The sequence below is a fragment of the Pinus tabuliformis genome, chromosome 1_2 (genome assembly GCF_031772625.1).
Source record: "Pinus tabuliformis cultivar Carrire ecotype Pingquan chromosome 1_2, CPIR1, whole genome shotgun sequence".
Taxonomy (NCBI): Eukaryota; Viridiplantae; Streptophyta; class Pinopsida; order Pinales; family Pinaceae; genus Pinus; species Pinus tabuliformis.
Window position 1 is genome coordinate 715,212,304 of NC_142298.1, and position 25,230 is coordinate 715,237,533.

Sequence of the window (25,230 nt, forward strand, 5' to 3'; positions counted from 1 at the left end):
TTGCAGAGATACAGTGAATAATACAATAAGAGTTTCTCCCTCAAGAGTCCAACCATGAAAATGAGCAAGAAAGTACATAATATAGGCCATCTAACATCTTTCCCTGCCTCTAGGGGTCGAGCTCATCCTTCTAGGAGCTGTTTCAACCAATTCTAAACTAAGCACTGAAAACTAGGCAATCAAAACAACTTGCCTCTATAAGCTAGGAAACCAATTCATTCATTAAATGCATGCTATTTCATGAATGAATCTTCTAGAGAAGGTAAATAAGTGTCATATCAACATGAAAATACATAAATTACATCAAAGAGGGTGAAAAATCCCATCAAAAGTCAAAACTAGTAAAAGCTGGGCGAATCCATGAGCTGTAAGTGAAAAATTGTGAAAATTGCCTGATGGGTCGCGCGCATTTCCTAGACGGGTCGCGCGCCTTTGGAGGCACTTTTGAGGCACTTGCAGGTGTCCAAATGAGGCAAAAGTGGGCTTGTTGGAAAGGTCTGGATGTCTACTTTCCAACCCAAGTGGAATTTCTGAATTTGGTTGTCATTTGCCCCTCCAAAATTGCAATCTCCCAAGACTGCTCCCTGTGTGTCAAAAATGTGGCAGAAAGTCATTTTTTGCTTGTTTTTTGACTTTCTGGAGGCCCAAAACTTGGTGAAATTTCTTAGTAATGGCTGAGCAAGTGTAACTTTTCATGAAAAATCCAGAAATGCTGAGTTTTTCCAAAATGGAGTTGCCAATCGAAAGGGTCGCGCGCCGCCAGGGAGGAAAACATGTTTTTTGCCCAAAAAAAAATCAAAAATGACCAAAAATACTCAAAAAATTTTGGAATTTATGCTGGAGTTGAGTTATCTAGTACCATGCTCCTTCAAAGAAGCCTCAGCCAAGATGTGGAGGGGGTCGGGCCTTTTCCTTCGTTTTTGTGCTTTTGCCAACTTCCTTTGGAGCACTTTCATTTTCGCCTTGCATACATGCATCCGCACCCAATAATGATTTTTCATATTCCTGAGCAAGTCCTTATCTTGGTTGGCCTTGGCCAGCAACCTCTCCAAATGAGCATTGACCTTGAGAAGCATAGCCTCTCGCTCAACAAGTACCAAATCGCCGGGTCTCTTTCGAGCCAAGTTGCGATCCACATGAATGCTCCGCAACTCATCAAGATTGTGCTCATCCTCCAACTGCTTGTTGCGCTGCTCTAAATAGGTGATCGTCCATTGTGCCCCTTCCAATCTTCGCTGCAATGAATCATTTTCAGCTCTTAGGTGCTGAATGATCTCCTTTGACTCTAGGCTAGGAGAACTAATATCAAGGTCTACCACCTCTATGTCTGGAACACCTGATGGCCCCTCATCAATCCTGGGCTGTTTGCCCCTCTCTGATACCTGTGCTGCTGTCGGAGACGAGGCCCCTTCCACCTGATGTGGAGATAACACTCGTGGTGCTGATGAAGAAGGCGAGACCCCTTCCACCTGGTGTGGAGAAAATACTCGCCGAGCTGCTGCAAATAAGGCCCTGTGGCCTCTCTGATAAGTGACCAATGGAGGAGAGCTGACATGTCTAGTCTCATGGATATCATGCTGCTATGATGGTCCTCCCTCCTCATGAACAATCTCAGGATGTGGTAGTGGTGCTGTGAAAAACTCATGAGAGATAAACTCTTCCCATGGGATGCCCTGCTGTGCCAACTGATGTATGACCACAAGCTGAATCAAACCATAATGATAGAGGCTCCTATATTGTTGTGCTGGGCTCTTCCTCTGCATCAAGGGCACCATCCTCTCAATATTCTGACAGAAGAAAACAGGAATGTTCATCATCCGGACTCGTGTGAAATGCATCAACAAGCGAATATGGTATGAATACACACGTGAAAATCTGCCCTCACAGGTGAAATAGCGCATGATAAGCCTCATCATAGGAGCATACTCATTCCTCAAAAATCTGAAAGGAAATACACCCGTCATGAGTCTCATAAATGCAGGTTTAATGTAAGGCTCGAACTGAAAACTGTCCAACATTTTGCGCTTATTCCACACTTCTCCAACATTTGGTATCCCTGTTGCTTGAGCAATCATCTCAGGTGTCAATGTAAAATCCACCCCTGCAAGGTTCACATGCCCATCATGCAAATGCAAAACAAACAAGCGAGCCAACTCCCTGTGATGCTGAATCTGAGAGATCCTCTCGCAAAACTCATAACAAGACATATAACGAAAACATGAGACTGCAATTGGACAAGCCTGCAAATCAGTCAAAGAGGTGGGCTCCTCTCTCCTATGATGACCGCTCTTTCCACCTTTGTGAGGTCTCCTCTGTACCTCAAACTCTGAAGCTGACTCATGGTCATCACTTTGCTCATAATTGGTTTCGGTTTTTGACATTGTTTTAGGAGCAAAGTGGCTGAAATGTACTGCTGTTTCTGCTTTGAAAACTGTTGATTAAAATGTTGTTTTAAAGGGACAAGAAGCACCAGGGAAATGTTAGGGAAGGGATACTTTAAAGGGAAATTGGGAATAATAATGAAACAGGGAGTTTTAGGGGAAAAATCATTGCATATACATCATTATACAATTTTACTTACAAGGATGTTATGGGAAGGTAGGGTTAGGATTTTAATTTTTTGATTTCTTGGGGAGAGGGATAGGGTTTTAGGCTCTTAGCAAATTTGGAAGGGAAGTTTAAATAAAATGATAAGGAATATGTAATGGGAGGTGGACAATAGGAAAGAAAAGGGATACCTCAAAACAGCATAATAAACCCTAGCAATTTTGACAACTTCAAGCCCAAAAGCACAATGGAGACTTTTACTTGCAAATGAAGACCTTTAAAAATACAATCATGATCTTCTTGAACTGTAGCAAGCAATAATTTTTCATGATTGAGGGCCTACCTTGCAAAATTTAGTAACTTGTGGTTCCTTGGCAGCTTGCTGGCGGTTTTGTGTAGAGGGAATGCTGATAGGTCGCGCGCCTCACCCAACAGGTCGCGCGCGCTTGACGGGTCGCGCCCATTGAGAATTAACACTGGCAGAGGTGGCCTGACGGGTCGCGCGCCTCCCAAACTCACCGAATTCACTCAAACGCTCTTGCAACTGATTTCTCTATCACTTGGATGCACAATGGAGCTTGATGGAGGGAAATAGAGCCTTTATAGCCTTGCTTTGAATAAATTTCATGTCACAACCCACTTTCTAATGTTTTTCCATGACACTTTTTAAACTTTGAATGCTGTTGTCTTTTTGGTTTCCTTTTGTCCTGAAATTGATTGATTTGATGTTTTCCTTGATAATTTTTTTTTTTTGCAGGGATAGCTTCTGAGGGGTCTTGGCAAGGGAGCCAGGGTTGTATGCTGTCCTTTGAATCATTTTGAATTTTTACAAGTTTTACAAAATTTTGTGAAATGACCTTGGCTTTAAAAACAAGGTTTTTAAATCCAAGGTGAAAATTAGCTGCACAAGATAGAATCTTTCGAAGAAATACTTTGAAAATCATCCCTCTGGCTTGCTGGGCACTTATTGACCTTCAGAGACGTGACCTTGAAGATAAATTTGACCTAAACCCTAGACCCAGAAATTTTGACCTCAAGACAAGACAAATAACCTTGAAAAAGTTTAATGACTGAAACAACTTGATCCAGCAGTGCCAAGAGGGGAATAAAGACACCAGCTCCTCCATCAAGGTTATGGCATGCCTAATGGAATGCAAGACACTGCTGAGACACCTACTTATGCAAATGCAAAGAGCTTTGATCGCTGATGGAGGGCTACTAGACCGACTCTAACAAAACCCTCCACCATCGAGCTGCCATTCTCCCTGTGTGTCCAGCCTTCACACATTTTCTCTACCTACGCTGCCCATTCCTCATCCTTCCTTACGTTGCTCAGCATTCCCTTCCCCCCGCTGTCAGTCTCAGTGTATTTCTCCCATCCTCGACCTGCAGTAGAGTCCTCACGCAGTCAAATCTGCAAATCCTCCCTCGACTTACCGCCGTCTTGTCCACGCATCCCTCTACCTTCTTCTTTCATTTCCGTTGTCAATGCATTGTCCATTTGCGTGCTACCTCCTCCACGTGAGCTGCCTCTCCACAGTTCGATCCACCTGCGTATTCTTCTTCCTACGCAATCATATCCCTTACCCTGCCCACGTCCAGACTCCTTGCTCCTTTACGTTGTCGGATTCCCTTACGCCTACACACATTGATAACACAACAGCAAAAATAAATAAAAATTCGATTTTTTTTTGTAAGTCGTATGAGTAGAGGTTTAGCATAAGTGGTATTTTAGGTTTTAGTTTTAGTTTTAGTTTTAGTTTTAGTTTCATTTTTAGTTTAGATGCTTTTGTTTATTTTGATATAATAAAGAAATAAAAAATAAAGTTTAGTTTGCTTCATTTTTTTAGATTTTCATTTTGTTATATATTTAGATTTTGATTTTGGTCATAGTTTAGCTTAGAGTTTGATTTTAGAATTAGACATTTTTTTAGTTTAGTTTTGTTTCATAAAAATAAAAAAGTTAAAAAGGGTCCCTTTTAGGTTTTAGATTAGACTTTAACTTAGATTTAAATTTTGTTTTTTATAAATATATAAAAATTAAAAATTTTGAAAAAGACTAATTAAAAATTGACAATTCATTTTAATGTCTTTTTCTTTCCGTTGTGGGATTAACATTTGTCATTCTCTATAGTTAAATGCACTTAAATGTTTATCTGGAGATTAACCATTCGAAACTAGTTAGCATTTAAATTGTATGGTTGTTTAATGCATTCAATCTTTAGAAATTTAATTGCTGGATCATTATTAAAGCGTTGAGTTTGTTAAATAGTTTATATCACTTGGGATATTCGATGATAAATGATTGTTTTACAAGGTTCATATTTCTACAACATTTAATAAATAATCATTTAATCATTAACTCCATAAGGCACTGGTACATTAATTCCTAAAATCAATCAAGTACTGGTATTGCCTTGTTGTGTCTCCCAACCCAACTGGTCCATAGTTGGTCTTCCTTCATCCCATAGGGTCTACCCCCCTTAGCCTCGGGAGACGGCTTAAACGGAGAGATCGGGGATCAGGGTGACAGCCCCCGGTCTGAGCGTTGTCGCGCTGCCCAGACAATCTGTGCAACAACAGGAAGCATGACGGCTAGGGCTAGTTTAGCCCTCTTGAAAAATTCGTTGGAGACTTCTTGTTGAATATAGATAAGAGTTGAGCTTGGAGTTATTTGACACATCCAAAAAGCATCTTTCATAGTCCTCACATCAAGAAAGGCAGCTCGAGTGTAGGAATGCGAGTGTAGGAACGCGCGAGTGCAAGTGCAGGAACGTGAGTGCAGGGACGCGGGAGTGCAGGGACATGGGAGTGTAGGAACGTTTGAGTGCAAGAACACGCGAGTGCAGGAACGCGATTCAAGAACACGAGTGCAAGAACGTGTGAGGGCAGGAACGTGGGTGCAGGGAACGTGAGTGAAGGCTGAGCATGTAGCATACTGCACCAAGGTGACGCAAAAGTTAAGCAAGGCTCTACATGTATTGTATTGATGTGTTAAGGTTGAATTATTGGTAGTGAATGATGTCCTAGGCAGTGTTGTGAAAATCACAATATCATCGCGATTTTTGGTTTTTTGGCTCAGGCGATATTATTGCGCGATCTTTATAAAGTTCTTTTTTTTCCAAAAAATCATGATTCGACCAGAAAAAGTCGCGGGGCAACGAGACATCGCGTTTTATAAGCAAATTTATGAGTTTTATTTCTCATTTTTGGCAGACAGCGAACTTGTTTGAGAGCTAAGGAGGAGCGGAAGGCATCTACTAGGGCAGAGGAGAAGAAAAATGGGAGATTTTAGCATCCCAAAGAAGAGAACTTCGTGTTTAGACCAAATTTCTTCGGCAAACCGTCGTTTCCAGGTATGGGCACCAAATTTGGCGATTTTGTTTTCGTTTTTTTCTTATTTTTGCATGGGTTTCTATAACCCATTGATTATCAATGATTTTTTAGTGGATTTGATGGTTTTTTTTTTTTTTTTTTTTTTTGCATAGAGTGGAAAGGGTTGATTTTGGTCAAAAAAGCAAAAACTTGATTGTTAGATTTATTAGTTTAATTTTTTGCATCATTTTTTATTGGGTTTGAATGTGCATTTTTCTATTATTGTTAAATTGAGTTGAGGTTTTTTTTGGTCAAAAATTCAATGTGTTGTGTCATTTATGTAATTTTATGTTTTATTTTTAACTTGCAATTCTTATTGTGCCAAAGGTTCAACTTCAAACTTCATCTTACATTAAAACTCAAGAGTTCAACCAAGTTACAAACATGCCAAAGAAATTGGACCCTCTGTGGGAATTTGGTGACCCTGATGGAGGGTTTGATCGAATGAACTTGTCTTGCAAGTTGTGTGGGCAGCATATGTCAGGGGGAGTTTATAGATTGAAGTATCACCTTGCACAAATCCCTGGATGTGATGTAGGGCCTTGCACTAATACAAATGCGGAAATCATCTGAAGAGCCATGAGAACATTGGAAGAATTAGAGCAAAACAAAGTGACCAAAGCAGATCTAAAGAAGAAACTAGCAGGGAGAGTGTAGGAGGTGAATATGGAAGTGGCACTGGTTCTACTTCAGCATCAATGTCTACAACCAATCCTATAGCTACCTCATCATTTTTTATTCCTAGAACCACGCCTGGTTCACAACCATCTATTACTTCAATGCTTAAAAAAATGAGAAAGAACAAGCTGACAAGTTGTTGGGCAAGTTTCTTCTTTGGAGTGATATTCCTTTCAGTGTTGCAAAGAATAATCCATTTTTCCAGCCTGTTGTTGATGTTATTGCAATTGTTTGCACAGGGTACAAAATCCCTTCTTATGATGACTTTAGAGGCCGCATTCTTCAAGATGAAAAGGTTGACTGCACCAAAAGATTGGAGGAGTTTAGGGCATCATGGGCATGAACAGGATGCACTGTGATGTCAAATGGTTGGACCAACCAAAAGGGGAAAACCCTTATAAACTTCTTGGTTAGTTGTCTCACGGGTACAATGTTTATAAACTCTGTTGATGCATCTTCACATATCAAAGATGCAAAATTATTATATGATTTGTTGGATGTGTTTATTTTGGAGGTGGGTGCAAAACATGTTGTTCAAGTCATAACAGACAATGCTGCAAATTATGTTGCTGCTGGCAAGATGCTTATGGAGAGGCTTCCTACTTTATTTTGGACACCTCGTGTTGCACATTGTATTGATTTGATGTTGGAGGACATAGGGAAAATTTCATTTGTTAAAGATATTGTTGACTCATTAAAAAGCATTACAAAATTTGTATATAATCATGCATCTATGCTTAGCTTGATGAGAAAATTCACCAACAACAAAGAGTTGGTGCGCCCCACCATTACACGATTTGCCACTAGTTTCATATCTCTTCAATCCCTTTTGAATTCTATGTGGGATGTGAAGAGAATGTTTCTTTCAGAGGAGTGGTGTGCTTTGACAATTAGCCACAAACCAAAGAGAGAGGCCATATGCTGATTAGTTTCATACCAAGAAAACTTCTAGGTGGGAGTGCAGGAGGTGTGCACCGTTACTGAACCTTTGGTAAAGGTTCTTCGATTAGTTGATGGTGAGAAGCCCACAATGGACTATTTGTATAAAGCCATGGATAGGGCCAAAAAAGCCATTCGAGCCTACTATGATGATAAGGGAGATGAGGGGTTTCAGAAACAACTCCTCCTATGGGAAGTGATTGATGAATGATGGAACAACACACTCCATCGTCCCATTCATGCTGCAGGGATCTACCTGAACCCCGCATTTTCTTACCCATGTGCATTCTTATTTGATGTTGAGATCATGGATGAATTCTTAACCTGTGTTTAGAAGATGGTGCGATCTCCAGCAGAACGTGCAGAAATCTCCAAAGAAATGGAGATATACAGGATGGTAGGTGGCACATTTAGCTTTGAGATGGTTGTGGTTGATAGAAAGACTAAAATGCCAAGTATTTTTTAGTTTGTTTCAAATTTCATTGTCTCTTCAAGTTCATAACTTCATACTTTGCTTCAACTTTCAAATTTCATTTTTTTCTTATGTTTATCTTATTTTTAATTTTGTTGTAGATGCATGGTGGACTCACTATGGTGCCAGAGTACCCCATCTGCAAAAGCTTGCCATATGAATCCTCAGCCAAACATGTAGCTCCTCAAGATCTGAGCACAACTGGATTGTATTTGAAAAAATACACAGCAAGAAGCGCAACAAGTTAAACTTAAAACTTAAAATATTCCAAATTTCCAATTAAGTTTTTGAATTCATTAAATAATATTTTTTTATAATTATTATTTTATGATCTTTGTACAAATTGGAGTCCCAGCAACTTAATGACATGGTCTACATCTACTACAATCTTTGATTGTGGGTGAGGCAACTTGAAAGAATACATGATATGGAAGCCATCTCATTGGATGGGATTGACACCACTGCTGCATCGAGGGTTGAGGCCGAGAGGCCTTTCATGGAGTCTGTCGATGACTGGTTAGAGTAGGAGGTAGTGGAAGGCGTAGAGGGGGAGGAGGAGGAGGAGGAGGTGACACCACCTACCCAGGCTACCCCTGCCACCAGTAGAAGACGTGGTCTACCTCCTGTAGCTCCTAGTTCTTTAGCTTCTAGAGCACAGCAAAGTCCACTACCAACTCCACCGGCATTTACATCTAGAGGGAAAGGGAAAGCTATTGCATTTTCTCGCAAGTGGGGCAAAGGAAATCAGCAGTATTAGTTATTTGGTTCATTTCATTGTATATGACATTATGACTCATGATATGAGATACATTATTATTTTTTTGTTGATATTTTGAGGTTGAGTTGGGACTCAACAGTCAGGACTTACTATACAGTACATGATTCACTGTTATGTGTGATGTAGCACTAGAAATGATATTACACATCTTATATATTAGTTCTTTTATCATATTTATGTGTCAATGTATTTATTTATGTTGTAGATGTTTTAGATATTAAAAATATTGAAAAAAATGAATATTTTTGTATTTTACGATTTTTTCTTGATTTTTACTGATTTTTCCCTGATTTTTATGATTTTTCCCCCTCGCCGATTTAATCCCGATCACGATTTTCGTAACATTGGTCCTAGGAGAGGACAGTTTGGAAGTTTGTTAGCAGTCATGTGGAAGGGTTTCCTAGGTGGTTGGATGCCCTAACTAGGAGTAGATGCTATAGCAAGGATTGGTCACTCGTGGTATGTTGGAGGGCAGCGTGAGAGTGGACAATGTGTGGAAAGTGATTTGGCATTCATGGTCTGCTGGAGGACAACGTGATAGTGCCTAAGTTGGAGCCCGGTGTGCAACACTTTGATGGACAAAAGTAGTTGCTAGAGTGTCAGTTGTTGAGCTCAAGGGTTGACGAACCAGAGGAGCAGTTGAAGGACTTTTAGCCCGTGTTCGTTGTGAGAGATGGACATCTTGCAGTGATAGGTGGCAGCCCTACGTTCCCTACGTTAGTCTTCATTGGAGCAGTGCAGGAAGACCATAGTGGGCTGAAGTCCCTAAGTACCACCCAAGATCGTAGAGAAACAACACGTGGTACCACTCCCCGACACCATATATACCACTCTCTTCCACTCATTTAGGCCCCATTCATCCCTTTTCCCATCTGGGTCCACATAGGGTTAGCCTCCCCTCGTCCAGACCTTGGGTCGAGCCTGGGAAAATGCCCGAAGGTTGATGCAACTAAAAAGAAAAGAAAAAGCATAGTTTGGACACTCTCAAAAAGAAATGTACCACAAAATGCAAAAGATGGTTGGGACATACAAATTAAGCACGTGAGCAAAAGCCAAACATGAGCTCTACCTCTTATCCATGGCCATCACCCTGGTTCTTATGGGCCCTAAATGAGCCCCCTCCGTCATTAAGGAACTCAGGATTGTGCCAACCCCTGATGGGTAATGAACTACCCCACCTTTAGGGGGTACCCACTGCTATGTATCACACAACATGCTCTCATCCCCTGGAGCCCCGAGTAGTTATGAAGAAAAATCAATCAAAGGCAAAAGGCATATGAGGAAGGGTGTTAAAAAACAAAGGTCGAGGTAAATCATGTACCATGATTTGCTCCCTCCTACACTCATATACCCAGGTGTGAAATTCCTTTATTATAGCTTCCCGTGTACCATGACATGTGGTCTGGATGATTCCCCTAATCTCCACTCCATTCCACTACTTTACCATTTGCCACCTACCACTTGAGGGATGTACCATGGACATGTCACCCCTTTTAAAGGTTGAAACTGCCTAACAGGATCCTTGGTTAACCCCCTTATTGAGCTTGGAGACACTTGTACAAGCCAAAGCCTGTTATGGAAGGGCATGCCACCATGAAGTGCCCCATTGATTCCATGACTTGTAAGCCCTTTTACTTGATTATTCTAATGATTTGTTGTACTGAGACGAAAGGGTACGCATTGGATCTTATGCAAGATTGCAGGTGGATCTCCATTTGTGGCTTCGTTTCCCTATACGGGGTCCTAGCCCTCCAGAGGACCACATTGGCACTTGGAGGGTGAGCGTTGAGAGCCATGGGCCTCCACCATAGCAAAGAGTACTTCATGGATCCCCAATACCACTCATTGATTGCTTGTGTTCCACCTTTTGGATGAGGATGATGCATCTGGTTCACCATGCCCAGCCAGCTCCACACATACACCACACACTTGGCAGATGATCTGGGGTCTAGATGAGGGCTTATGTTATTATCTGGGCCCTTACAAATGGCTTACAAGCACTTTCGATTCATTTGGAGACACATGAGGATGCCCTTGTACCCTCCACACCTACCTGGGGGCACCACAAGAATTTTCTTGGATGAAAAGGAGCCAACCCCTTGTCCACTATGTTTGAGGTCTATTCTCACATCATGGCACATTCTGGACTTCACTAGGCCTCCTCAAAAGCCCAACGACTCACTTTATTGATCATTCGACCCTCTTGAGAGGCTTATTATTGTATTGTTGAGCTATCTTGATGGGCTTATCGCCAAGGGATGTTATTATTGCACATTATTTTATTATTTGGGGCTCAATTAGGCCAAATTAGGCAATCGAAGTCATTAGTGGTTGTATAAATAGAAGTGAGGTGATTCATTCTAATCATCATCACTTGGATTGGATTATTAACTCTTGTGAGATTTTCGCTATCCCTTTTGGAGGACGATTTTGGATGATATGAATGAATTTTGATGTTTGGATCTATCTCTCTTGTCTTGGAGCTTCATTATTGGCATAATTTGTTGATTGGATATACTCTTTTGTACATGTAAGTGCTCTTTTCATGCTTATTCTTGTTATTTACTTTGTCACATGAATGTTGTTGGGATTTTAGCTATACAAATCTGAAATTTACTACTTTCCTCGACAAATTGCTGGATATTTTGATCTTCTATAGTGTTGCATCATGTCATGGGCCATGTATGAATGGGTGAATGTTCCTAGAGATAATTTGTGTTAAATATATCTCGATAAGTCATCAATTATTGCAAATCGAAGTATAAAGTCCTTGAAGCAGCGATTCTCATGCCCTAATGCCATGCAAAGTTGCTTGGAGGCCTCCTTAACTAGGTGAATTCTTTCCAAACAATAAATTCCCCTTGACTCCATCTCTCCCAAAGGACGAGGCACTAATCCTTCCACAGGTGATTCGTCTTGCGGAAAATCATGTGTTTCATGACAAGTCCAAGCATACTGAGACCAAGTACCACTATATCCGGGATATGGTACAGAGAGGAGCAGTAAGGCTCCATCACATCTCCATTGATGATTAGATAGCTAACAATTTTACCAAACCTTTACCTAAAGGAAAGTTCTTGGTTTTATAGAGCAACGTGGACTTATGGATGTGACCCTTCCAGGATTCGGTCACAACTGACTGAGAACACTGAGTTGCCTTCCCCCTGTCAAAGCTCACATGATTAGGGAATGATGTCGGAAAGCTCTTGAGGATGAGGGACCTCTTGTGTAGTTGTGCCACAAGAGTAGGCCTTAGTATGCATCTGAACCACAATTTGGGACGTGGGAAGAGCCACCTCTCTGGTCAATAGGTGTAGTGAGACTTGTCTATGTGACTTGTTTAAGATGTAGTGTTCCACCACTTAACGTTTAATGAAACTTGGTTGTGTTTGATTCTTCTCTATGTGACTTGTTTGAGTCTTGTCCATGCGATGATCCTTTCCTTTCCAAATTTGTGTCAAGTGGAAGATTCTTCTTTAGATTGTGACTTCATTGTTGCAGATGTTACAGAGCAGAGTTGAACTGAGATGAATGAAAGCGATCAAAGGAAGCAGAGATATTCCTCCCTAGTTGAAAGAGTGTTAAAATTTGGCAGCTCAAGGATGAATTTCTCCTAGAAGAAATCATATCTTCTAGTTATGTTTGAACCACCTATAATAAAATTTCATTTCTGATAATTCTAAACTTTCCAAAAATAGTAAGTCACATCTCAATTTGGAAATGACTTTCCAAAATAGAAAGTCATGTTGAAATGGTCAAGGATGATCTCGACATATGGAATCCACTTTAAAATCAAATCAATCATGAATATACAAGTCAAGAATTAATATTTTATCCTTACTAGTATTATTATTATTATACTATTATTTAAAATAGTCTAAAGTCACTCACCTTTAATGGATTAATAAAAACGAATTATCAATAGTCTCATGGAATAAGTCAATTAAATTGAGAATCTCTTACTTGGCAAATCAAAGCTCTCTCTTAAAAAAATAGTGACTCCACACTTAAGAGAAGGTTACTCTTCCTCACTAATTTGATGTATGGCAAAAGTGTAACTCCTCATTAAATGCACTTGTAACTCCCTCACTTAATTCGATTTGTAACTCTCACCAAATATTCTCTCATGTTTAAGTGTATCTCTCTCTCTCTCTCCCTAATTCGAATTGTAACTCCTCAATACAAGGATACCTATCTCTCTATTCTTGGGATGAGCTACACTTCTCCTCAAGTAACTCCTCCATCATGGAATTCAATTCTCCTATTGTTGGCTCAAGGCATGAATTCATTTTGTAACTCCTCTCCTTTCTCATCTATTTAAGCAAGAGCAAGTGAGAGTTGAGCGTAGTATGTTCATTGTGAAAAAGGAGAGCAAGTGTTGAGTGTGTGCAAGAGAAGTGTGAGAGCAATTGAAGAGAAAGAGTAGGGGAAGAGCTGAAACAAGTGTGAAGAACAAGATCTGATCAAGAGAAGGAGGAGATCTTCAAGCAAAAAGCAAGACTTTATTCATTCTCATTCTCTCTATCTGTACTCTGTTGAACAATTGAAAAAATCTAATAGAATAAGAATCATTTGGGTTTTCTCCCTTGAGGGGTTTTGCCCTAATCATTGGACCTAAATCTCAGTGTCTCATATTTGTGCTTGGTTATCTTCATATGATCCTTAAGTTTATGTTTTATCTACAATTGTAAATCTAAAAAATTTTGAAGAATAAATTTGCATTCTAAGTAATTGTAACAACATAGAACATTTAGTTTTCTGCAAAGTACTTTCAAGTCTCAACATAGAACACTCAGTTTTCTGCAAAGAACATTCAGTCTTCTGCAAAGTACATTAAGTTTTAAGCAAAGTACATTCAGTTTTCTGCATAGAGCTTTCAAATTTCTACAAAGAATTGTTAAGTTTCTGCATAGAACCTTCATATTTTAACAAGAGTTTGACTAGGTTTTTCCCTTCATAGGGGTTTTAGACCTGGTTGAGTGCCTAGTTCTGGTGTCAATGATCTTCATGCTTTTGATTTGATGATTGTTTCATGAGAAGAAGATTAAGAAAAACATAAAGAAAGCTAATAAGAATAAAAGAATATCACAAGTAATTGTCAATATAAGAAAATATTTCTGCCTTTTTTATTTTGTGACATGGTTTATTAAAAGGAGGAAGGATCAAAGAAAAGTTTCAAGACAAAGATCATAAGGAAAAGGCTTATTAAAGGGAAGAATCTACATCTAGAAAATCTATGGCAACTTCAATGAAGACAGAAAATAAGCTAGAAGGGGCCACCAACTATAGAGCATGGAAAAAGAGGAAGGATCTCATCCTTGCAAAACATAAAGTATTGGATTTTCTTCAAGGAAAGGTGAAGGAACCCACGGATGATACAGGAAAAGAAAAATACAAGGAAACAGATATCTGGGCTATGAATCTAATTGTAGATGCAGTGAAGGACAATCTAATTCCCTATATATTTAATTGTAGGAAACGTGACTTCTGTAGCCTTGCTTTGCAGATTAAAGACATTTGAAAAATCTGGTTACTTGAGACTTGAGTGCAACAATAGGCTTCAATAGACAATAGATTAAGATAATGAAGATCACAATCATAAGCTGTTCATTTTTCCTTACAAAGAACAAAATATATGTGACCATTGATATAACAGGAGGGTATCAATATTCTTAATTGCAAAGCAATGTATAAGCTATCAAAAGTTGCCTTAGGATAGAACATTTCTTGATAGTGATCCATTATCTTGGATTGTTCACAGTCATCCCTTTGTTTTGCCATTAATGACAATATCTCAACAATGTCTCATGCAACCTTCATGCATACCTTGCATGTCGCATGTGACTCTCATGCATACCTTGCATGTCACGTGCAAGCTCCTAAAGAGGCAAAACAAGATCCTCCTAGCTAAGACACTAAGCTAGAAGACCTTCTGCAGCTACAGAATTTAACAAATGATAGATAGGAATACCCCCATTAGCCTTTGGGAGCTGGCTTAAAGTGAATGGGATATTGCACTGAGGTGATAGTGGTGCAATTCCCATATTGTTGCCGCAAGTTAGCACCTATGGTTGGACTTTCCAATAGGGTGCTAGTTCAGGCACCTGTGCTTCATGAGATTCTTGGCTTAATTCAAGCTTCTGATCATATCATTTTTATTCATGTCTATAGGGAAAGTAACCAGAATGTAGATGCTCTCTCAAAGGAAGGTCTTCTGCTGACTCATGGTGTATGGATCATCTACGAACATGCTGATGGTCTTTTTGATAAATATTGACATCTTCCAATTGTATAACTGCTATGTGGTATTGGTCTTTGTGTTTTTTTTTTGAAGAATGTATATGACAATATGTCAGTTGAAACATTTCCTATTGCGTATAAGGGACTGTGTAAACCTTTCTTTCTAGTCATGCTTTGAGTGAAAAAATTATATTTTGTTTGAGGACTTGAAACAATTTTTCTTTAGGGAATACATGTTGATTTGGGGTAGCATCGGATGTGCTCTAGCCACGAAAATTGGTGGAGAGGCTAAAGCACATGAGATCTCCAATACCCATAAATGGTTTGGGCAGAATCTAACCAGTTTGGAAGATATTAAAATAATTAATATTTTTACTGGAGTCCCTAAGTCTAAACTTAGGGAAAATAAAATATTAATGTGAATTAATATGAAACTGAGTTAAAATGGTCCAAAAGTCATGGATCAAGTTAGATCTAATATTAGCCATTGATTAGGGACTTAATCTCGGCCGTTGAAATGTCAATGAGAAAAGTATAGGAGGAGGCTTAAGGGTCACTTGGAGAATACACCGAGTTGATCAAGAATTCGATTTTCTGGGGCAGGGCTTACTGAGGAAATCAAAGGAGTGATCAGAGTTGCAACTAAGGGGCAGTGAATGCAGTAGCAAAGAGGCAGAGATAGTACCAGGAGCATCAGCGCAGAAGCCAGGAGAGGGTTGACGCAGAGCCAACTAGAGGCCACGCAGAAGCAACCAGAGGCCATGCAGAGGCAGCCAGGAGCTGCGCAGAGCCTGAGGAGGGCCAGCGTGGGAGACGCAGAGGCTCCAAATGCTGACGCTAGGCAGATGCTGTGCCAGAGAGGTTGACGCAGACCCTAGAGGTTGACGCTAGGATATTTTGTGGGGCAGATTGGCGTTGATATCTATCTCCGACTGAGAGGTACTACTGTCGAGAGCATTCTCTGTTGGGTGAGCCATTTCTGGCACCCAGATTGTATTCTGAAACTGCTTAATAATAAAACCCTCAGATAGCTACACTGGTTTTCCCAAATTGGGTTTTTCCGGGGACATTGGCCCAAAAATAACGGTGTCACTTGTGTGCTTGTTTTTCTTCAGTTGATGATCTGTATGTGTTGAGGCTGTACTTGTATTTATTTTCAGTATTTACATGGTAAATAACTTGTTAATTAACAGAACAAGTAGGAAGAAATAAATCAGAAAATACAGGAAGGATTTCTAACAGTTAGACTTAGAAATTCCAACAATACACTGGATGTTGAAGTTCTCCTTTTCAGAACCTATGCATATCTTCATGTACTATCTAAATGATTTCAGGCATCTATGCAATGTAATTTTGTGTTTATCTAGTTAAAATTACAATCTTTTGTCCACGGAAGGGAATACACAATATGTCAGTTGAAACATTTCCTGCTGCATATAAGTGACTGTGTAGACCTTTCTTTCTAGTCATGCTCTAAGTGAAAAATTATGTTTTTTGTTTGAGGACTCGAAACGATTTTTCTTTAGGGAATACACTGGATGCTGACGTTCTGCTTTTCAAAACCTATGTGTATCTTCATGTACAATCTACATGATTTCAGGCATCTATGCAATGTAATTTTGTGTTTATCTAGTTAAAATTACAATCTTTTGAATCACCCTACGTGTCACTGCTGAGGAAAAGGATAAGATCATAGATGGAAGCATTTCATTAAGTGAATGGGACTCATATAACCGAAATGTAGGCCATTGTGCATGGAAGTTGGGAAGGAATGAAATGGTGTTTAAAGAGATGAGCGTTTTCAAGGTTTGAGTGAGAATGCATTCATCTTACCCCGTGAAACAACAAAGCAAGTGATATCAATCCTCTCAAAAGTGGACAACAATTATTATAGCCAGTATGGAGTTTTGATGGAGCTCTTGACGAGTATGTGTTAAGATTGGGAGGACCCTCCATGATATGTTAAATATCATAACTATGAACAATGAGAACAATTACAAAGCTAAGGCAAGGAGTTCAACAAGGTAATCATGATAAATGGAGGAAATGAAAGCAAGGTTAATTGCCTTTATCCATGACATCAAAGCAAAACAAGAGTAATGATTGATGAGGTAAGATTTCATGAAATCGATGAAGTGTATCCCATGCCCAAAAATAATGACAAATAGCAGGTCCAAATCACCATGGCTATGGCAATTTAACATGGCTGAAGTTTTCCCTAATTTAATATAGCTATGACAATTTAACATGGTTATGGGTTACTCTAGTTTAACATCACTACGGTGGGAATTTTATAATGTAAAAAAATCTAACAGGAAATCGTACTAATGATATGTAATTAAATCCCTTCTGGCTAACGCTTCTTCATACTTCCAATTTTGAAAAGGAAGAGATTACCATTTCTTCTAAAGCATATGAAGAAAAACATCTATGATCTAAATCATAATTCTTCTAAAGCAGAAAAAACCATCTAGGATCTTTATCATAACCATCACACGAGGATGATCTATATGAAGTATTTGTATCCTTCCTTTCGTATATCTTATTGCCAATTAAACGATACTTTTGTCATCCTCATAAAATTTGTTATGAGGTATAAGAAGGCAATCAGTTCTTCCCCTATGATTTCAAAGTAAGGGACTTGCTTAAGTGAGTAAGATTAGATAACATGAGAACCATGAAATGCGATAAGTATAAACATGTTACGATAAGACTAAACAAAAATATCGAACAATTTATAAGATGCACCATAAAAGGTGAAAATTACTTATTGTTAAGGCAGTTTACATAAATGATAATATGTATTTTAGTCATACCTCTTGACTGCGATTTACAATCCCTATATAGCCAAGTCGAAGGGGGACAACATTTCCAAGAAGGAAGTTACGAGCATCAGTTCCCCTGTCCATAATATCGAGCTGCACAAACATCCAATTCAGATATAAATTCTAGTCCAAATAATTCAATGCTTTATTGAAAGCATTCAAAATTTTGCCATATTAAGAGCATCTAAAATCATCTTACAACCATTAGAAAATTATTACCTTTGTTATCACACCGATGGTTCGAGATCCTGCAACAAGAATTACCACATTAGGCATTAAGAGTATCCCAATTTGCCAGAGCAGTACAGCAATAACCATTTAATCAACAAGCCCCATTGCTGAAGATGAATAAGGCCATATGAAATACAATTGCAAAGAAACTGCCAGCTTTCCCAATTCAAGCATGGTTCAAAGCATACTTACCATCAGGGTCAGCCATTCTTGCCATCTGAAGGGCATCTGAATTTGACAAATCAGAGTTTGCAGGAGAAACAGCTAGGATGATGCACGTCTCGTGCTTAATGTATGATAGAATCATTGTTCTGATTCTAGCCTCTATATCTGAAGGTTGATCACCCACTGGAACCCTTGTTATCCCAGGTAAGTCGACCAATGTTATATTGAGGACATTTGGAGAAAATATTTTTAACCTGATTTGCTTGTCAGATACACCCTTGTTTAACCCCACTTCCTTCTCTGTCTCAGCCTGCAGTAAAATCTCTTGATATCAGAATACAACTTTGAGGAAAAAAAAAGGCATAGAAGCAATATCTAAAGTCTTCAAGCTCTCGAATAAGAAATTCTATCGAACCCTAACATACCCCCAACATCAGTCACAGAAATTTTATTTTTATTCTTCCGCGGAAGATGTACAATACGTTGTATAATTTTAAAAATACAGAGAGCTAAAGGGGGATGACTGTTGCAACACTACTCCAAAAAGCACATGAAGGAAATGATTATATATATCATCTCAAAGTTCTGACCACTCGGAAATTCTTATCTTATCATGGGAATTAGCTACCACTTAGAAAACTGGCTCTCCAGAGTCCATATAAGTATTGGAATTTGTTGTTTACCCGTAGTCATATTAGATCTCTCTTCTAAGAGTGGATTATCCCACCTTGGCACCACATAAATCAAAAAGCTTCCTTCAATTCTAGTTCTCTAGTTCTGACAGCACAAATTCTAAAACATGAAAAAAAATAAGCGTATCATAAGTGCTTGTTTTTGCCTACTGATTATCCAAGTATTGAGCCATAAGCCTAGTACATACATATATCCAATCATACGTCCATGTGTAGAATAATGACTATATTAACCTCTGTATATACATATTCTTGCTCATTTTCCATGTAGGTCCAGACCTATGTCAAATAGAAAAGATAAAAACTCTGGCAAAATTTAAAAAGAATGTAGTTACCGGAAATCAATAAAAAACACCTTCATCTTGGTTTTTGAACATTATAAACGTTTGTCTGTTCATTTTTTCCATGATTCTCTGAAATGACTCCCAATTGCCCCCAGACACCTATATTATTTCAGCATTGAACTTTGAAAACAAAGACCAAAAATACAAAGGTTGACTAGAAGAGGAAAAAGTCTAATTGGTTTTAGTTCTTAACTTTTTGCAGTCTTTGTGTTAGTTTTTGGTAGCATCGGACAGGTGTTCTAGTCTCGATCTGTGTATGAGTCTAAGGAACACAAGATCTCCAAAACCCAGAAAAGGTTTCAGGAGAAAACACATAGAGACCACTCAATTAAGTTAATTGATCAATAATTTAAAAATGCCCAAGTCTAACTTAGAAAAATGGATTAAAAAACAATAATTAATTGAGAAAGGTCAAGAAATCTCTAAAGACTCAAACAGATCGAGTCTAAGATGATCTTAGCCGTTGATAACGATTTAATCATGGCCATTGGTGCTCCAACAAGAGATTATAAGAGCAGATCAGTGGGAAGGAGATAGACATCATCGAGTGACAGTAATGAGAGCAGATCAGTGGGAAGGAAATAGACATCATCAAGTGACAGTAGTGAGACACATGGAGAGTGAGTTCCTTGGTAGATCAAGCAAGGAAGAACAGTTTGAGCCAAAAGGAGAGCAAGAGAGAAAGGGAGTAGCAGAGAGAAATTCCCGAGGAATTTCCCAGTGATTTTCCAATGTCGGAGAGCCAGCAAAGGGGAGGCCGAAATATTCTACAGAGAAAGTCGTCCAAGTGATGTGAGTTAACTAGATCAGCAGAGTGAATTGCCAAGAAAGTCATTCTGAAAGGCAGAGTGAATTTTTCCAGTGGCAGGAAAAGGTTAGACAGCCAGTTTTGGAGCTGTTTCAGAGTTCGTACGAACTGTGCAGGCCAGGAGTGCGAGCAACCAAAAGGCAATGCAAGCAAGCCAGAGGGAGGCTTAGTGGTTTTGCATAAGGGAGAAATTTTCTCCAAATTATTTGGCGAGACTAGTTGCTGGAGGATTGCCAGTAAGGCATCCAGATTATTGTACTCAGATTTTACTGCTGCATAATAATAAAATAAACCCTAATCTGCTGCAGTGGTTTTCCCTCCAAAGTTTTTCATGGACCTTTGTCCAAAAATGATTGTGTTGATTTTATTGTGTGTGTGCATCTATTTTCTCAGTTCCATCATTTTATTTAGCTTCTGCAAAATTTATTTGTGAAGAATTGCAACGTGATTTATTCGGTATTAATCAGAAAATTAATAAACAGTAACTAGTTAGAAGATTAAATTTCAGTTACTGCACTTCAAGGAAATTTCACATGATATCAGAGCAACTTTGATCAGATCATGGGCTCAAAGGCGAGAGGATAAAATTTTGCAGTTTCAGAGGGAGAACTGAGCAAAATTTCTCCAGATCTATGCAAGCCAGCTAGGAATGTGAATTGCAGAGGTAGGAGGTTCGATTTCCAGTTCCAGGTGGAGGAAATATTCGAATAGCCTTAGAAGCATAATTTGTAGGCAATGGATTTGCTGGATAGAGGGTTTCAGTGAGCAGATCAATGATTTCGTTGAGCAGATCTGGGTGCAGTTGGTTTGCAGCAAGTTTTGCAGCAATAGATCAGTGCTAGGTGGAAGAGAAAAGCACAATGAATAAGTTTTCTCAAAGGGTTTCCAGCTTCTAGTTTTCAGGAGATCTGTAATTTCCAGTTGGAGTAGGTAGTAGCAGTTTTGTCAGTCAACCAATGCAAGCTTTAAGAGCGACAAATCGTGTACCAGATTCCAAAGAAGGACTTCTGAAACATTAAGCTAGTTGCCCAGTGAAGGTAGAGGAGGCAGTGTGAGTTTCAGAGAAGGACTCCCAGAGGCAAGCAGGAGCAAATATGCGCATTTCTTGAGGAAGTGCGAGTAGCAGAAGCACGGCCATAGGAAAGAGAGGAGATTTTAGTACATTTCCCAATTCTTGAGTTTTCACAGGGATGGCCACAACAAGTCTCAGAGATCATGATAGACTTGACAGAGCCCCAAATTTTGGCATCTCGAAGGCCAGAATACAGTTTCTATTAGATGAGCATGGTCTAAAGGATTTCATGACAAATGTCATGGCAGAGCCAGCAAATCCACAACAATTGGCTATCTTCAAGAAAGAGATGGCCAAGACAAAGAGGATGGTCTTTAATGGGATCCGAGATCATATCGTTCCACACATTGCAGAGAAGGAAACAACGAGATGTGAGATGTTGTAAAACTAACCAAGATCCATCAGAGAATCGTAAAATGATTCTCAAGGAGAAGTTGAGGACCACAAAGATGCAGAAGGGTGAAGGCGTGACTCCCTATCTCACCAGAATCCAGAATATTTGTGATGACCTAGCAGATGTAGGTGAGAAGCTCGATGACAAAGACCTTGTGCGGGTCGCTATAAATGGATTTTCCAAAGAATGGAGGACCTTTGTTCAGGGGATCACTGGATGAGATCGCTACCAGATTGGGAACGCCTATGGAGTGACTTCACGCAAGAGGAGTTAAGGCTCAGTCTTGTCGAAGGCAATATCAGCAGCAACAGCAGAGGACCAAAGGCTGAGAAGGAGGAAGAGAAGAATATAGCCCTGTGAGTAAAGGGAAAGCGAAGAAGGGTCCCACTCAGGGGCAGAGCTCAAAGGGAAGCGAGAAGAAGAAGAAGGATCTATCGAAGATCAAATACTTTAGATGTGGTGAGTTTGGTCACTATAGCACCCAGTGTCCCAAGAAAAAGAAGGACAAGAAGGGCGAGCAGACTGCAACTTCGACAGAGATAGATGAGTTAACCTCCAGGTTGGAGGAGTTTGCATTGATAGCAGCTATACCTCCAGACGGAGGAGCGTGAGGTTTTAGAGTTACAGATTTGGGCAAGGTCCAACGAGGGCAACATCGGACAAATGTTTCCTCTTGGATCATTACCTTTGCTACAGGGGCCCACAGTTTTAAGTAACAGGAGGATCAGTGTCAGTAGATGCAGTCAAATCCTGAGAGACAATGGAGAGACTAGTTGCAGTGAGTTACAATAGGGGCGCAGAGATAGATGAGCACAGACAATTACTCAAAAGATAATGCAGAGACTAGTTGCAGTCAAAGACTCATGAGATAGCCGCAGAGCTAATACCAGGACATAGTGGATCTGTACATAGTTCTCAATTGCAGTAGTTGCAGCAACATGAGATCAGATGCAGCACAAGCAGTGTTGGCAGCAGTGCAGGGAGGCACAGCGTATATGCAGAGTGGTTCAACTACAAGGTTAGCAGACGAATCAAAGTATGTGCAGTGTTGATGGACAGTGAGAGCTAGTTGTATCACAATTGTCAGACATAAATAGTGTGAGGTGGTCAAGCTACAAGCTACAACCTATTTATCAAGCCAATGGCTATAGTAGTAGTATGGAGAAGACAGAACACCTTCCTCGCTAAGAGGGAGTGTTAGTTTTTGGTAGCATCAAACAAGTGTTCTAGTCTCGATTTGTGTCAGAGAGTCTAAGGAGCAAAAGATCTCCAAAACCCAAAAAAGGTTTCGAGAGAAAACACCTAGAGACCACTCAATTAAGTTAATTGATCAATAACTAAAAAATGTTTAAGTCTAACTTAGGAAAATTGATTAATTAACAGCAATTAATTGAGAAAGATCAAGAAATCTCTAGAGACACACACAGATCGAGTCTAAGATGATCTTAGCTACTAATAACAATTTAATCATGGTTGTCAGTGCTCCAACGAGAGATTATAAGAGGAGATCGACGAAGATAGACATCATCGAGCAATAATAGTGAGACACAAGGAGAGTGAGTTCCTTGGCATATCGAGCTATCCAGTTGTAGAGATTGAGCAAGGAAGAAGAGTTCGAGCTAGAAGGAGAGCATGAGAGAAAGGGAGCAGCAAAAAGAAATTCTGGAGGAATTTCCCGATGATTTTCTAGTGTCAAAGAGCCAACAGAGGGGAGACCGAAAAATTTTGCAGAGAAAGTCCTCCAAGTGGTGCAAGTTAGACAGATTAGCAGAGGGAATTGTCGAAAAGTGGTTAGATCAACTGTCGGAGACCGGAAAGCCATTTTGAAAGGTAAAGCGAATTTTTCCATTGGTAGAAGAAGGCTAGACGACCAATTTTGGAGAGATTTCAGAGGTTGTAAGAACTGCGCAAGCCAGGAGTGCGAGAAGCCAGAGGGAGGCTCAGTGATTTTGCATGAGGGAGAAATTTTCTCCAAATTATTTAGCAAGATTATTTGTTGGAGGAAGGCCAATAAGACAGCCAGATTCTTATACTCATACTTTACTGCAGCATAAAATAAAATAAACCATCATCTATTGTCCAAAAATTATTGTGTCGATTTTACTCTGTGTGCATCTATTTTCTTAGTTCCAGCATTTTATTTAGCTTCCGCAGAACTTATTTGTGTGTAATGTTCCAAACTAGAATAAACAGTAATGTGCAAGGCAAAACTGATTTACAACACAAATTATAAACACCCAGCAAATGCTGATTAAAACTCCAGAAATAGAACCAGCTAAGCCATTTTATTAATCATTGGAGCAAGTACAATAGTATGGAGGAATGCACCTGAGCTTGCCTCGATGGCAAGCGTGACAAAACCCAAGTGATAATACAATGATCTCAAATGTTGGAAATGACTGCTTCTCTAATGCTCTACGCTGCCCTAGAAAACTACACTGATGGCTGGAAAGCAACTGCAAGAAACTCCACCTTCGGTGCTCAAAAAATGCTACAAAATTAACCCCAAGCTCCTTGACCAAAACCCAGAAAGAGTTTGGTATGAATCCAACCTCCCAAAATCGAAGTCCAAGAGGCCCTACACTCTCCAAGATTGGTCAAGAATACGACCTACAAAGATACCAACAAAATCCTCCTCCAAGGCTCCGGAAAAGTAGCAATCTCCTGTACAAGTGTTTCCCCCAACTCTCCTGGCAAAGACAAACCTCAACAACTGAAGCTTCTCTTCCCACGTGTGCACAATACTCTATTTTTTCACTTGCCTAGGAAGTGCGAAAGTCAAACTGGATGGGAGCTCTCTCCTCCAGCTCCAAGACTCACCAAGATGCCAGCCCAATAACTATGCCTCCCTTCCCGAATTTCTCCCGGCCAAACCTCCTCAAAAAGATGTTGCAATCACAACTCGACCTCCCTTCACTGCGTCCTCCAGAAATACGCACCACTTGGAGAAGATGGATGCAACTGCTAGAAATCACAACGAAAACCTCCTCCGAAAGACTAAAGATGAACCTCTCTAGGGTGGCACTCGAAGTCCCCCGAAGAAAGGGTGAGCTCTCCGCTTGAAGAACTCTTGCTAAATAGCAAGTGACTCGGCTAAGCAGCTCGAACAACCAAAGAGAAATTCGATATGCCAAAGATGATGAAATGAAGAGAGTTGCCTTCCTCGTATAGATTTCGTGGAGCACTTTTCCCTCCATTTTCCTTCCATCATGGGTCTCTCACTTAACCAACAATTTCCCCTCCATGCAAATCGAACTAAGGGATGCATATTCTCCTAGTGTGGATGGCCCCCACGTATAACTTAACCACAACAACTTAATCACATCAAAATAACTTATACTAAGTCTAATCTCCTAATAAAATCGAATGGTCCCCCATCACCTCCAAAATTGGCCACAAAATGTAATAATTAATCTTGTTCCAAATTAATTTAGGAAGGGATATGACAGTCCTCCCCTCCCAAATGTTGCTTGCCCCCAACCAACTTCAATGTTGGATGCTCAAGTATGTACTCACCCTCCCAAGTAGCATCCGCGTCCGACAAGCTGTTCCAACGCACCAAGTATTCTCTGAGGTTCATCTCCTATGTGATAGGGGAGGGCGACCTCACCCCATATCTAAACTCCTTGACCCTACCACCTTGATCAATCGCGTGCTCTTGTCAATCGGT

General features: G+C 39.8%; 1 pseudogene across 1 annotated transcript in view; it reads right to left on the reverse strand.

Annotated features, from left to right (window-relative positions):
- The window catches only part of LOC149207737 (dynamin-related protein 3A-like), a 409,797-nt pseudogene that overhangs the window by 301,568 nt on the left and 82,999 nt on the right, over positions 1-25,230 (reverse strand). Inside the window, exons 2-4 of the transcript XR_016252705.1 lie at positions 18,278-18,560; positions 18,074-18,102; positions 17,846-17,947 (exon numbers count right to left, since the gene is read on the reverse strand). The product of XR_016252705.1 is annotated as a dynamin-related protein 3A-like (transcript). The remainder of the gene's footprint in view (positions 1-17,845; positions 17,948-18,073; positions 18,103-18,277; positions 18,561-25,230) is intronic.